A 12487-nucleotide genomic window follows, 5' to 3' on the forward strand; every position below is an offset into this window, starting at 1 on the left:
TTTTTATGTGTACAATTTGAATTCTTGTGTGTATATCACAATTTACAGTACATCGCAACTCAGATTAGCCACATCTCAAATCTTAATAGCCACGTGTCCAAGGGTTATCCTATCATCCAATGATAAATCATATATCTACTCAAAGGCCTTAAATTTTGTCTGCCATGGTGGTAAACACTATTGGTAAACAAGGAAAATACACATTTCAGACAAAGGGGTGATCTTTCCTCATCAAGAATAATGACATAAATAGGATTTCAGAGTATTCGTTGAAAAACTGTCACTTTAAAAACTATTATTTTGATGGAAGCTTTTAATCTTATTTCTAGTGAAAGACTTAAATCCCTTCACTGATGTGGCCATGACTACACATTTTTCTTGCTCTACCGCATTTCAGCAAAGAGAATATGAATGAAGACAAAGACTTACATCTTTTCATTAATATTCTCCCAGAAAAATCAAAGGAGTTAGATAATTCATGCTGCAAATACCATTGATGTTGGTATTTTCAATTATGGCTTTACAACCCGACAGCTTTGGCTGTCCTTAGAATGTTGTGATCTCTTAAAATACATGTGAAGCCCAGCCCCTTTGCGCCTTGTAGCAGTTCCCTTTGCTTCCTGAGTAGATACACACACAGCGCACATGGTCAGCCAGAAAAGCCCGTGGGATGCCCTATCTTTCAAGGACTTAAAAAAAAAATCTTGCAATTGTTCTGCCATTTCTGGCTACTATTATCAAGGGAAAGAACATAACTCTCGATGCCAACTTTTTGATCTAAATCACAGAGCCAGCTCTAAAATGGGTTTATCAAAGCCAGCTCATCCCATCTTTCAGGGCACAAATTATAAAAACTGAAAGAATAGATGGAGCCCTGCATTTAACAGCCTCTGAAGAAGGAAAGCCCAAATGCATTAGACAAATCCATTAGAGGGGGTTTCTCTACATCTTAGAATGATTTTTTTCCTTTCACCACAGGATTGCTTTAAGTCAAAGTCTCTCTGTCTTCCTTGCATTTAAGTATTTGTTTGTCAATCAATATCACCTTGACAGAGAGACTAGGAGAAAAAGAGAGAAAAGGAAAACTAAAGTGTTGGGCCCTGGTGCCAAATTGAGATTAATCAAAAAAGGACGATAAACCATCCTTAAGCTTACTGTAGTTCAGAGAGAAAATAAGAGTCACCATTTAAACTTGCAGTTCTGTACCTCTTCATTTCAATGTGTGCCTGAACAAATTATGAAAGGAAGTTTTTCAGTTACTTATGATCAGTAGGCCTCTTAAAATTAACGTCACGACCGTTCACTATACACCACTAAGAAAACACCAAGGCACGCGCCCATTGCCAGTTTCATTGCAGACAACTGCACTGTCTCTGAGAGACGAGAGCGAGCCCCTGATTCATGTTTGTCTGAGGAGTAGAACTGTTAAGTCTCCAGAGCTGCTGGAAAGCTAATTCTTACCCAAAACAGCTGCGAGACCAGACTGACTTTTAACCTCCCCTGTTGAATACAGGAACTCTTGGCACAATGACAGCGCAAGTAGCACACAACCTATGGGGTTACCACTATAGAAACAGACTCGAGCAGCAGGAAATGTTTACATCCTGCGAGAAACCCTGATGTTTGACATGAAACCAGAGCTGCTCACCAGGGCTTCAGAAAACAAAAGTCTCCATCTTTGAACTGGCCTCATAGACCAAACAAACAGATTTTCCTATTTCCTTTTTGTCAACGATGTCAATCCCAACTACTCCTTTCATTGCACTGGGTTTTTTTTTATTATTATTATTCTGGTATACAGGAAATAAACAGTCTGCAATGCTCTGCACAGAATGAAATGCAAGCCACTGCCACCAAGGGGTGTTCTCAGTGAGCAACAGGACAAAGAGATGAGCCCTGGACTAGTCCCTACAATTCCTCAAACATCTCTTAGGTGAGGCACTCCTATCTCAGTAATGATGAACTTGACTTCATAGGATCACAGAAGACAGGTTCCGCTCTTAATGAACTAGAACCTCTGGACTCAAGGGATGGCCTTGCCAGGCTGACTTTTACCAGATTCTCCATGATCTGTGATAACCACGTGAAAAGGGGGCTAGGGAGAATAAAAGAAACCTAGACTGAGAGACTGAGCTGACCGGACCTGAAGATCTAGAAAAGTTAAAGCCCTGTCCCAGTACAGGGCCACCTTAGCAAAGTTACAGCACCAGAAAGTCACCTGGTCCCCCAGGTTCCTGCAAGTAACTGCAAGAAACAGAGAGGCTAGCGAAGCTTCTCAAAGCCCCGCTAGTTAGTTAATGTGCAACTTCTGCCTGATGTCCCTGGTTATTTCTCTTCTTCTACCAGCCAAGGGGCTGAAAAGGGCACCACCACTTATCTTTCACTATGGCTGCTACATCCTTGAGTTTTTTGTTTGTTTGCTTTAAAGCAAGCTGGTTTTGTTCTTTTCATAGTTGAAAGGCAGAGGCACAGCGGTAGCGGCCAGACGGTGTGGCTTCAGGGGGCTGCTAGCCTTTGACTACATTGCTGTGTTCCTTTCTTCTGTTAGGGTGATCATGGAAAGACCGCCACTTCCCAACTGCAGAACATCAAAAGGCCATCAGGCAGCCAAAAGGAAATGGTGTGTCATCATCACTCTTCCACTTTTATTTGGGATTCATAAGCAAATATTGGCCAAGGAATGTGCGGGACGGGGGAGAGGGGAAGTAGGCTTTACTTCTGGGACTGATCGAATTATTTGGGTGATCTTACAGATGTATTTATTCTTTCTGAACTTAATAAATACCATCTTCTCAGAACATCAGAGTACCATGGGTAAGTCTCAGTGCTACCCCAGACATGCCCACAAGAGAAGGAAAACAATTTTCATTTTTATCTTTTGTATATAATTAAAAGCAATTTTTTATTTTTATCTTCTGGTGCTGTGGCGCAGTAGGTTAATCCTCCGCCTATGGTGCCAGCATCCCATATGGGCGCCGGTTCTAGTCCCTGCTGCTCCTCTTCCAGTCTAGCTTTCTGCTGTGGCCTGGGAAAGCAGTGGAGGATGGCATAAGTCTTTGGGCCACCCCTGAAGCCACATGGGAGACCAGGAAGAGGCACCTGGCTCCTGGCTTCGGATTGGCGCAGCTCCAGCTGTTGCAGCCATTTGGGGAGTGAACCAACGGAAGGAAGACCTTTCTCTCTGTCTCTCTCTCTCACTGTCTATAACTCTACCTGTCAAATAAATAAATAAAATCTTTTAAAAAAATGAATCTTAATGAAGAATGGGATGGGAGAGGGAGTAGGAGATGGGATAGTTTGCAGGTGGGAGGGAGGTAATAGGGGGAAAACCGCTATAATCCAAAAGTTGTACTTTTGAAAAATATATTTATTAAATATATGTTTAATATATTTAATGTTATGTTTAGTTAAATATTACATTCAATATTTAATATATTTAGTATATAAAATATATTTATTAAATAAAAGTTAAAATAAATTAATCATCTTGGCTATTCCTTCATTTGAATAAGATAATCACTAAAAAAAATTATGGGGCAGGTGTTTGGTTGAGTGTTTAAGTCACCATTTGGGACATTCACACCCCATATCAAGCAGAGTCAGTGGGTTTGAATCCCAGCTCTCTTTCTGATACAGTTTCCTGCTAATATGCCTCCTATGACACAGCAGGTAATGGCTCAAGTACTTGGGAACCGGTGCCCACATAGCAGACCCGAACTGAATTTGGCTCCTGGCTTTGGGCTGGCCCTGCTTGGGCATTTAGAGTTAACCAAGAGATGGAAGATTCTCTCTCTCTCTCTCTCTCTCTCTCTCTCTCTCTTTCTGTCTCTCTCTCTCTCTCCCTCTCCCCTACCCCATATCTTTCTCTTTCTCTTTGCCTTTCGAATAAATTTTAAAAACATATGACACTATGTATTACTTTTCTATTGCTGCTGTAACAGATGGCCCAAAACTGTGACTTAAAACCACACTAGTTAGCTCAGGGTTCTCCAGGTTAGCAGTTTAACAAGGGCCTCAGCTGCTAAGATCAAGGTGTTGGCAAGGATGCTTCCTCCTGGAGAATCTGTTCCCTTCTCTTTCCCAGCTTCCAGGGATCATCACACTCTTTGGCTCAAGAACCCTTCTCGTCCTTCAGAGTCATTAAGTTAGCATTTTTCTAACCACAGCCAGAAAATCTCTCTGATTCTAAGGACCCATGTGATGACACTGAGCTCCTGGGATATTCCACCACCACCTCCCTTCCAAAGTCCTTTACTTAATCACATTTGCAAAATCACTTTGCCATGCAACATAATAATATTTTTCCAGGTTCCTGAGAGATGGATGTGGACTTCTTTGGGGCCACTAATCTGCCTATCAAAAGTGGCAGAACCTTACAATGATTTTTCTTGCTTACAAGAAAAGAATCTTTGCAAACTTGACCCTGCTTTTAAGATGTGAAGAATTCTAGAATTTTCCATAGTCCTACAAAGTTTTCTAACGTCAAAAGATGTAATATGAAAGAAAATTGGATGAGAAATAAAATTTCTAAATGCATCTGATTTTTGAATCCGATTATATTCAAGATAACTTCTTGACCAAGCTGTCTTAAAATTCATTTGGTATGTTATAAATTAAGCCAAAATTGTTGTATAATCTAACAGCTAACTTGAAGAAACTACACATGTCAAAAATAGGAAGATCACAATTATATATTAATATTTAACTCTATCTATGTACTTTGAAATTTCTCCAGGATCATCAAATGTATCAATGACTTTCATGTCCCGATTATTTTCTTATTGCAATTATAGAATCTTTTGGATCCAAATTGTTTTCAACTTATGCCACCCAATTATGCACAGCACACATAAGTGTCATACTGAAACAGATTCCACTCTTTCTCAATCTTTCTTTGTTGAATACTCCCTGCCTTACCAAAGTTTAAAGGTTAGGAAGCCTCAAAGAGTTAGTTCTGGGAACTATTATTAGTTACACATAATCCTTGCCAGATCACATCGGTCCTCATAGCTTTACATAATGGCTATTTTTTGCCAAAGCCAAAGTTACATCCCCAGGCTCACCCTCTTCCAGAGCCACATGACACTGCTTCCTAAATGGCTAATAGTTACAAAAAATAGCCTCCTTTGGAAGTCTTGCCTATTTTAGCAAGCACAATTCTGTTGTTTCCTGTTGCCCAAACCCTGGAGTCTTCCTGATGATCCTCTATCTCTCACAGTCAACAGAAGTAAACAATTACAGCACTACTTTCCAAGCACATCCAAAATCTGACCCGTTCTCATGCCACTATGCCCACCCTTCCCTGGACAAAGTACCATCATCTCTCACCTGGTGTATCACAACAGTTCCCAAACAGTCTTCTTGCTTTTAGCCTTGCCTTCTCCTCTGTCCAGAAGCACCCTGTGGCTTCCTGTACCACTCAGAATTAAGTACAAAGGCCTCACGATGGAAGCAAGGCCCTGCACAACCCTCTGTCTTGACACAGCCCTCACATCTTCCTACTTTCCTATTTTCTCACTCAACTCCAGGCACTAAGGCCTCATGGGTCCTTCAGACTCTCTATTCTCGAGAATTGCTTCTCAAGATCCATTCTCCATGCTTCTCCTCTCTATCCTAGGCCCCAGAGGAGCAACATGATGGTCTTTATCAGTGGGTTCTCCAGCCCTCTGGTTTCAACCAATAGGGAGTACTGCCAAGAAATCAGAGGGAGAAGAAAAGGGTTGTTGAAGAATCTTCCCACCGAGTCTCTCCATTCAGATTTTCTGCTGACAGCTACATCCCTCATTTAAATGGCCCAGCCCTATAAAACGTCTCTCTCTACACAGCTTTCTCTGTCTCTGGTTCCAACAACTAATTTCATTCCTCAGACCTAACATCATCATCAGACCATCATCTACCTAACCTAACCTAACCATCATCAGACCTAACATCAATGATGAGATACATTGCTATTATTCATAGGTGCCATATTTTTCCTAATAACTTCCTTACTTTCTGTCTTTGCTATTTACGTCCAGATGTTTGATCAGATTCTTACTCAGATTATTCTCCTGAAAGCCTGATGGACATACCTGCCAAGCATACTCCGACTGTCAGACCTCAGGTCTTTGCACCCACTCTTGCCCGCGGTAGGTCTAGCCAGCCCCTCCATAGTCTCATGGCTTAGTTGTTTTCCTCCTATCTATCTCCATTCAAATGTCACCACAGTAGATAGGCACTCCTTGACAGTTTTACGTAGAATAACATCACTTCCTCCATCTCTCGATCCTATTGCCTGGCTGAAATTCTCCCTGCATAGCATGTTTTACCCACTGATATTTTATGCATCCATTTGCTACTGTCTGGTTTTTTTTTTTTTCCCATAAGAATGTACTGGAAGCTCTATTTGAGTAGGAACTATATTACACTCTGAACAATTCCTCAAGGCTCTGTGTATACTAGCCACACAGTTATTACATGATACATGACAGGATGAGTTGAAGTACATTTTAAATAGCATGGCCTGGGTGAAGTCAGTGAGAGTATTGGAAGGACTCCATTGTAGGATCTTGGCATCCTTTCTAAGCCTGCAATCTCTAGTCAATCTTCCATCCACTGATTTTTGGATTCTGTTTCCATACACCAAATGAAGGTAAACAACTGAGGAAAGTATAAAAATAGTTTGAAGATTTAATGAAAAGAAAACCAAGTTGAAGTCTGGGACAAGCAAAAGTAGAGCTGAAGCCTGCAAAGTGCCAGGAAAAGATGAATGAAGGAAATTAGGGTGGATGTGGCTTTAGAAAGGGAGGAACAACCTTCCCGACAGGCAGCTGGCTCGGTTGATCCACTTTAATGGGTCCATTTTCAGGAACGAAATAGAAGACTGTGTTGGTAACCAAAATAAATGGGAGTTGATAACTGTTAACGTCTTATTATAAGGTATCTCTAAGGCTTTGAAAGTATTTTTTCAGCAGTTTACTTCAAGATTATGGGAATAAGCAGAAGGCAGTAGAAACTGGAAGCAACTGGAGTTTCAGAAGTCAAAACTGCGTTTCTCTCCTTGTAATCGTAAAGAGCTGTAGATGGGCAAAGTGACTAATATTACTATTTCAAATCATTGTATTGTGCAATGATAATCATGCATTTCAGAAACTGGAAAACATAGTTTATATTTTCTTCATTTTCCCATTAGCTTCATAAACAGATTTACTGAAATGTACACTAAAATATGTATTTGCAGGAGAATCCCCCAGTGCTGTGTGTGTGACAGGCAGAGTTAGACAGTGAGAGAGAGAGACAGAGAGGAAGGTCTTCCTTTTCCGTTGGTTCACCCCCAAAATGGGTGCTACAGCCAGCGCGCTGCACCGATCAGAAGCCAGGAGCCAGGTGCTTCTCCTGGTCTCCCATGGGGGTGCAGGGCCCAAGCACTTGGGCCATCCTCCACTGCACTCCCAGGCCACAGCAGAGAGCTGGACTGGAAGAGGAGCAAACGGAACAGAACCGACACCCCAACCGGGACTAGAACCTGGGGTGCCAGTGCCGCAGGCAGAGGATTAGCCTAGTGAGCCGCGGCGTCGGCCCACTGCTGTATATTTTAAAAATCCAATTAGATGTTCAACACATAAACTTTAGGGTTACAATTTAATTCTATGATTTGATTGAGTATATTCTATATATTAATCACTTATTTATATTCTAAATATATAAATGATTACGAATCCTGATTCCTGCCCCAAAAGGATTTTATAGTCTAATAAGGAAGCAAGCATTTTGCAAGAAATCATCATTATCAAAGGTGTTTTGCCAATGACATGGATAAAACATTGCAGGAATCTGAATGAGGAAAATACTCTTTTATGGAGAAGAATCAAACCAGGAAAAGATCAGTAGGAGTTTTAAAGGGAATGTAATTTGGGTTATACCTTAGAACTTCTTTTCCCTTTTCCTGTCACAAGTTTAGTAAAAAACAAAAAAATGAATGAGTAAAGAAGATAACAGAAACAAAGATGTGTTTTGAGAAACTTCTGAGAATAGCCAAGAAGGGAATAGACAGACAAATTGCTGACATCATGACAGCTATGCCCAGATTGTATCACATGATGGGCTCTACATAAAATTATGCAAGAATGGATAAGAAGAGATAGATTTGAAAGACATTTCAAAGTTAAAAATGAAAAGATACAATGTCTGATTAGGTTTAGATGGAGAAAAGGGGGGTAAAATTTGGCTCCTAAATTTCTTGTTTGGGAAATTAAATGTGTGATGGCTTTCCTAACTAAAATATTGAATAAAGTGGAGAGAATCAGATTTGGAGAGTTGGATGATGAGTACAGCTTGGTACATGATGTGAAGAGGAACCTCTGTGATCTCCAGACGGAGCTGTCCAGTAGAAAGTTAGAATCAGGAACCCAGGGCCTTGGCGTACCCAGGACACAGGTAAAGATTTAGGTATAATTGTATAGTTGGAATTATACATGAAAATAGTTCATGAAACTAGAAAGAATTCCAGAAAGTAGGCTTCCGTGTCTAGACCAGAAAGAGACTGGAGAGCAACTATGCGTGTGATTTGGCTTGCAGATTGTGCCTTGTACAACTTAGAGGGACACTGTTCACTTAGACTATGTAGTGAGTGGTGCCTGCTGGAGTTGTTCAGTGTAGCTACCATGAGAATGGAGAAAACAAAACAGGTTGATAAGAGATGAGAAAAAAAAATAAGAGACTGGGAGAAATACCAAAGGTCAGGGAAAAAAGGCGGAAAAGAATCAAAACATCTTTGGTGAGAATTGTTAAAAACTAAGAGAACTGGAAGTACTGTGCTTGGAAATAGGAGTGTTGATCATTAATATTAAATTTCCATGAAAGTTGAGCAAAATGCAGAGTATAAAGGGCTCTTTGTACTTGGAAATGATTGCTGATGCCAGCAAAATCCTAGATTAAGGCATAGATCAGAAGTCAGAGTGCAGTAGGTTAAATAATAACTTAAAATAAAGAAAATAGAGGGAATTCATGGTGATATATCTACGGAGATTCATTTTCTGTTTCTTGTTATTTGGAATTGTATTTTATATTTATTCCAAAATGTTTTGCTCTTTCTAAATTTTTATTTATTTGAAAGGCTGTATGTGTGTGTGAGAGAGAGAGAGAGAAACAGAGAGAGGGAGAGAGAGAGAAAGGAATCTTCCATCCTTTATTTCACTCCCTGCAAATGACTGCAACAGTCAGGATTGGTCCAGGCGAAAGTCAGGAGCCTGAAACTCCATCTAGGTCTTCCATGTTGGTGGCAGGGGCCCAAGAACTTGGGTCATCATCCTTTGCTTTCTCAGGCACATTAGCAAGGTGCTAGATCAGAAGCAGAACAGCCAAGACACAAACCAGCACTCTGATATGAGATACTATCATCACAAGTTGTAGCTACATTGCACCATAACACTGGTTCTTCTTTGTTCTTTTTATTCAGACTATTTTTTTGACTCTCACATATGACCCAATGGTATTTTACAGACATTGCATATTTTGTTAATAATAAAATTTTGATCCTATAATATTTATCTCACACTACAAGTTATATTGAACTGATGATTGATTTACATGTCTGTTTATGTATGCTCTTTTATAAAACTTTTTATTTATTTCTTACATTTTTTCCTTTATTTATTTTTTCCTTCTTCTTTTTCATTTATTAAAGACAGACTGAAGAGAGCAAGAGACATAGAGAGAAATATTTTCCATTTGCTGGTTCACTTCCCTAATGGTCACAAGAGCCAGGGCTTGGCCAGGCCAAAACCAGGAGTGAGAATCTCCATCTTGATCTCCCACATGAATGGCAGGTGCTAAAGTCCTTGTTGTTATCATCCACTGCCTTCCCAGGCATATTAACAGGAAGCTAGATGGGAAGCCAAGCCAAGCCAAGTTCTAAGCCGGGGCTTAGAACTGGTGCTCAAATATGGGATGCTACCATCACAAGCAACAGCTTAACCCACTGTGCCACAACACTTACCCCTGAAATATCTACTTATGTTATCTCTAATACATTGATAGTCATTACTTGGAAAATTGCCTTCAGAAGGGTTCTAAGATTTCACATCAATTCAACTCAAAAGTACAGAAATATCCACCACAAAGAACTGAGAAACACACCATGCTCATTCTGCTAACAAGGACTTTATTCCAGTTGTCTTTATAGTCCCAACACCTTGCACAAGGTTTGGTCCAGGCAATGAATAACTGTTAAGTGAATGAATAAACAAATAAATGAATATAGTCTGGAGTACTGTGGAATTGAGTTGATACACAGAATTCAATGTGACTCAGTCAGTGCTTTCCAACCCATGGCATGTTTGTGGTATGGGCTACTGATAATGTACTGCGGAAATGATTTACTAAACCTCGGCAATCATTTATTTAAATGAATAGATTGAATTCATGGTGTAAGATAACTACATTATTATATATAGTCCAACATGATTTCCTGAATGAAAAATACATGGTGAGTTTAAAGTTGAATTTCTAAGAAGTGTAGGAGAGCCTCATGACAGGTGTTCAGGGTAGCATTTCCCAAGTGCGGGTTTTGCTCTTTATGACAATGAGGCACAAAGAAAATCACAAAAAAATAGGGAGTACTTGAGTAGGGGAGGTGGAAATGTCAGGTGGAAAGAAGATGGCCCAGGTCATGGGAGTGTTGGGAGCACAGAGGCTTGAGTGAGCCTGATATGGACAAGGACATGACTAGCCTGATTCCATAGGATTCAATGCTCTGTGAACATGCTGCAGAGATAAGAAAAGTTGAGGTTCCATTCATGTCACTCATGAGATGAGGGTGTGAGCATCCTTCAAAAAGTTCCTGTAAAATGGAATTAAAAGACAAATTTATGAGGCATTTATTTGGCCTAGTAGTTGAAGATGCCACTTGGAACATCTGCATCCCATATCTGGAGTACTTGGGTTCAAGTCCCAGCTCTGCTCCATATTCCAGCTTCCTCATAATGTGCACCTTGGGAGCCATCAGGTGACGGCTGAAGTAATTGAGTCCCTGCCATCCATCTGGGAGACGCATGTTGAATGCATGGTTTCTGGCTTCTGTCTGTCCCAGCCTCAATATTTCAGGCATTTGAGAAGTGAATGAATGATTAAAAGATAAATGCCTGTCTGTCTGTTTCTCTCTCTCTCTTGCCTTTCAAAGAAAATAAACAAATAACTTTGAAGAAAAGTTTATTTTGGTGCAAAAATTTTGAAATCACTGCATATGAAGGGTCTTTAAAAAGTTCATTAGAAAATGTATTATTAAAAAAAAACAAAAAACACTGCATGGACTTCAGAAATGCTTTGCACCAAAATAAACTTATCTTTTTTTAATTTCATTTTTCAAGATTTTTTGAAGTATCTTTGTACTGAAAAGTATTTTTTTTTTTGGATATGAGAAAAAATGGAGTGGGTTTCTGTTTAATAAGAGGGTTGATGTGTCTTATTACCTTGTCCAAAAAAAAAAAATGGTAGAAATAAAAAGCCATTCGGTAAAGTTGAAGACTCTCATTCAGAGTGCAATGCCAGAAAAACACTGGTCAAGTTTTTCAGACTAGCCTCCAAAAAGTGAAATAGCTGTTATCCCAGCAGCACATAAAATGCATACAATATAAGTTAGTAATATCATTTTGTCATTCAAGGTCATGTCAACCTTTTAAAAGATAGAGCCAAGTACTCCCTAAGTTAATCATCACTTACTTTGGAGTTGGTGGCTATTTCAACTTGCAGCTTTGTTCAGACAGGCATGTGAAAGGCTGGTGAAATGCTATATTTGTTTATGTTAGGTCAGACTAACCCAGAAGTCTTCAAGTACTATAAAGTGGGAAAAGTTTAGATTAGTCCACAGTTGTGCATGTGATTGTGCAAAAGATAAGCCATTCTTTGCCACCCTACAAGGTCAAAGTACTCTTAATGCTAAGTGCACTTTAGTGAAATAGTAACCATTCAAGTGAATGCTAAATAGACTTGATGCATAGACATGTCTTGAAAGTTACATTGCAAAATATTTTTCAGTGTATAGTTGGAGTAAACTTACCAGTTGAGAGTAGTGTTAAACCTTGAGGATTACTTTAAGGCATCACAAAAGAGAGCACTCAGTTATGAAGTTTAATATTTCACTGATTCATGTCTAAGCAATCAGCATATGTCTTGGTGAAAAGCGGACTACTGGCCTGAAAATTAACAATTAATTTTATATTAAGTTTGGCAGAATGGGAACAGCACAGTCAATAGTGCTAGCAAACAGCATGATTTATATATCACTTTTAATTAAACATGAATTCTTTAAAGTTATTATAAAAATGAACACACTGAATTTGGTTCCTTTATCATGAATATTTTAGTAGGAGTATAATGGGTGCATTTTTATACATGTGTAGTTTTTTCAGACTGTCCATCTGTCCCACCTGTCTAAATGCCAATATATAGATCCAAACAATGATCACAGAGATAAATGAACCAGAGGAGACATTTAGAACAACTGATAATG

Source organism: Lepus europaeus, chromosome 2 (genome assembly GCF_033115175.1).
Source record: "Lepus europaeus isolate LE1 chromosome 2, mLepTim1.pri, whole genome shotgun sequence".
Lineage (NCBI taxonomy): Eukaryota > Metazoa > Chordata > Mammalia > Lagomorpha > Leporidae > Lepus > Lepus europaeus.